This window comes from Artemia franciscana, chromosome 5, assembly GCF_032884065.1.
Source record: "Artemia franciscana chromosome 5, ASM3288406v1, whole genome shotgun sequence".
Lineage (NCBI taxonomy): Eukaryota > Metazoa > Arthropoda > Branchiopoda > Anostraca > Artemiidae > Artemia > Artemia franciscana.
The window spans coordinates 15,734,630-15,738,820 of record NC_088867.1 but is presented as its reverse complement, the minus strand read 5'-3'; positions in this window follow the sequence as shown (position 1 = coordinate 15,738,820).

Sequence of the window (4,191 nt, the reverse complement as noted above, 5' to 3'; positions counted from 1 at the left end):
GCATTGCTTAAGACACCTGAAAACTGTTATACATTACCAATAATCTTCCCAAATCGACTTGAATTGTTTATTCACATCCAATCCACAGTATAAGTATATACCAGTAGCGAAATCTTTTTCCAAATATGACACATATTTCATAGCGCGTAATTAGACTATGAGTATATGCGTCAGAGCCATAGTCTCAGTTGCTGCTTGGTTTACCATCAGAAATATTTGTCATTGAGCGTACACGAAGGCGAGGTCATGAATCTTGGGTGGTTTTAGATCTAAGTTGAAAATATTCAAAGGGGAGTATAGGACTTTTCGCCACTGTATATTACCTTTACTGTGATCACATCTCAATCCTGGATAAAAAAAAACTGGTAAGAAGAACGGGTAACTAATTAGTAAATAATCAATTGAAGATTTCCTTACATTTTTTGTTTTCAAAAACGATGGAAAAAAGAGTTACGAATATAAAAGCCGGAGAAATTCTTAAATTTCTTAAAGGTGGCTCTACTAGAAAATCCTTTTTGTTTTTACTTTTTGGAAGTGTTACCTGTTTGTGAAAAATATAAAACAATTGATAATTAGAAATCGGTTGCTAGTACAAGGAAGGTTTTTTTTATAGACAAATACTTAAATACCAAACATCCCACTCTTAACAATTTGTATAATTAACTAGTAAATGGCATATTAACTCTTATGTAACTAAAACTGTGTGTGTGATGAAAGAATTTGTATGATTACAAAACAAATACAAAATTCGAAAAAAAAGGAAAAAGGAAGAAAATTAATGAAATAAAAAATCTTTGGAACCAAATAACATAAAAGAAAATCGATTGAACGAATTATAGAGGAATGTGAGACCGGGCTGCAGATCCAACTTTATAAAAACGTGACATAATCCTTCTTTAAATTACTATAATTGAGTTAAGTTTCACAGGGTTTACCAGTTGAAGTTTATGGCGTCTAAGCATTAAAAGTATTACCATTTTCCAATATTTTTATTTCACTGAAGTTATAAATGACAACAGATAGGGGCCCTGAAAGATAGGCCCATTCATTTTTTCGAAATTAGGCTATTACTGTTGTTTGTGTAAAATGAGGTAGAAACATTTCCAACGCACCATTTCTAACATAACGGCAAATTATGTCGGAAAGTATTAGAAATTATAGAAAGAACGGTAATATATTTACTTTTGAAAACTAACCATTACAAGACTAGGAGGGCCAAAATCGTATTCCGGAGTCAATAATTTAAGGAAAATTAAAAGCAATTGTATCGGCACAGTGGTCGTAGAAAATTGGAAGGATGTTTTGTTTCTTCTTTTAAATGTTTGTTAATTTTATAGCGTTGGGAAAAAAATATCGAAAAATTATACCAAGAAACTGTTCCGGTAAACATCCAGGACGCAAAGCAATATCAGGAAATTCGCAAACACCCTGTTTGACATCATAAACAAGACCGGGGGCACATTCGATAAGAATTTCTTGGCCGTCTCTGCACCAAAAATGCTGATCACACCTGCTATTCACTGGAAATAGTCCATTGAGCCTTGAACAATTGCCAAAACCTAAAAGAAGTGGAGATATAGAAGCATACATGAGATTTGGGTGTGCTAACCTCCCGTTACTGAAGATGATGAACTAGATTAATCAAAACTCCAAAATGTTTTTTCCTAGTAATGTATTTTTGATGCACCTTCAGCGTCTCCCTGACTTGATTCCATGTGCACAGACTCCAGCGGATCCATGGGGGACCGGGGGACGCAAAATTTTTTCTGCGCCATCTTTCCTTTTTTTTATTCACTCTTTTAGAATAAATTTGGTCAATTTGGTACCTTTATCACACTGAACCCCCCCCCCCCCAAAGATTTTGCTCATTGGCACCCTTGTTACATTGCCCCCCTCAAAATATTGCTCTACATCCGCCCATGTACACAGGAGATTAAGGACATTCAAAATTTCCGTAGGTGATTAACGAAAATTCTGTTGCAATTTATGGATCTGTTCCAATTTTTTACAGAAAATTTCGGTCACCATAGTAACTACCATCACCACTTAACTAACAAGTATGGTAATTTGTAATTTCAAACAGTTCGTGTTAACGAACAATAAGTCAGGAGCGACCCTGCTCAATAGTAACCAAAACTCAGAAAAATCAAATTTCGAAACCGATAGATACATCAAAAGAATCGGCTTGTTAAACTGATTTCAAATATTTAAGTTTCATTAAGTTTCGTCGTAACCATTAAAGGCTGCCGGCCTGAAAAAATTTGCCTGGGTTTCAAAAAAAGGGGAAAACACCCCCAAAAAGTCACAGAATCTTCAGATTTATCGTATCCAGTTTTTTTCAGGGATAATCGAATCGAATCATTGGTCGTAGAATGTTGTAAGAACAAAAAGACTGAAGGACAACTAGGTCGCATCCTCCACCCTTTTTTCCCAAAATCGTCCGATCAAAATTTGAGATAGAGATTTCCTTCATCAAACAGTTCGTGGTAACGAACTGTAGTAAGGAGCGATCCGACTCAATAGGAACCAAAACTCTAAAAAATTGAACTTTGATATCAATAGCTACATCAAAAGAATCGCATTTTAATGCTGATTTTAAATATATAAGTTTCATCAAGTTTAGTCTTAGCCATCAAAAGTTACGAGCCTGAGAAAATTTGCCTTATTTAGGAAAATAGGGGGAAACACCCCCTAAAAGTCGTAGGATCTTAACGAAAATGACATCATCAGATTCAGCGTATCAGAGAACCCTACTGTAAAAGTTTCAAGCTTCTATCTACAAAAATGTGGAATTTTGTATTTTTTGCCAGAAGACAAATCACGGGTGCGTGTTTATTTGTTTGTTTTTTTTTTGTTTGTTTTTTTTTTCCCAGGGGTCATCGTATCGACCAAGTGGTCCTAGAATGTCGCAAGAGGGCTCATTCTAACGGAAATAAAAAGTTCTTGTGCCCTTTTTAAGTGACCAAAAAAATTGGAGGGCATCTAGGCCCCCTCCCACGCTCATTTTTTCCCAAAGTCAACGGATCAAAATTTTGAGATAGCCATTTTGTTTAGCATAGTCGAAAATCATAATAACTATGATTTTGGGGATGACTTACTCCCCCACAGTCCCTGGGGGAGGGGTTGCAAGTTACAAACTTCAACCAGTGTTTACATATAATAATGGTTATTGGGAAGTGTACAGACGTTTTCAGGGTTTTTTTTTTGGTTTTGGGGGTAGGGTTGAGGGAGGGGGCTATGTGGGAGGATCTTTCCTTGGAGAAATATGCCATGGGGGAAAAAATTCAATGAAAAGGGCGCAGGACGAATGTGGTCACGTTAGAAAAAAACGTCAAATTAAGAGCTTAACATACAATGCTGGGTGTTCGGAGCCTCTCTATTATGGAGTATAATTTGAAAATAACACAACTATACGAGCGATAAAACATATATACCACAACCATAACTCAACTAACGAAAGAACTGCTAAGAGATAACACAACTATAAAGCGAAAACAGGTGAAAACTAACGGGAAAATAAACGAACTAAGAGGTGGAAGGGGCCCAGAGAAAAAATATAGTCCTTTTTCAATTTTGAGCCTAACTTCCGCAAAGGAGTAATAATGTCAGAAGCCCCGAAATACCGAATTATTTTCTTTTCAAACAGTTCGTGGTAAGGAACTGTAGTAAGGGGCGACCCGGCTCAATAGTAAACGAAATTCTAAAAAACGGAATTTTGATGCTAAAAGATACATCAAAAGAATTGAATTTTTACGCTGATTCTAAATATATAAGTTTCAATTAATTTAGTCTTTGTCATCAAAAGTTACGAGCCTGAGAAAATTTGTCCTATTTTGGAAAAAAGGGGGAAACATCCCCTAAAAGTCATACAATCTTAACGAAAATCACACTATCGCATTCGGTATATCAGAGAACTCTATAGCAAAAATTTCAAGCTCCTATCTAAAAAATGTGGAATTTTGTATTTCTTGCCAGAAGACAAATCACGGGTGCGTGTTTATTTGTTTGTTTGTTTTTGTTTTTTCCCCAGGGGTCATCTTATCGACCAAGTGGTCCTAGAATGTCGCGAGAGGGCTCATTCTAACGAAAATGAAAAGTTCTAGTGTCCTTTTTAAGTGACCAAAAAAATCGGAGGGCAAATAGGCCCCCTCCCATGCTCATTTTTTCCAAAAGTCAACAGATTAAAATTTT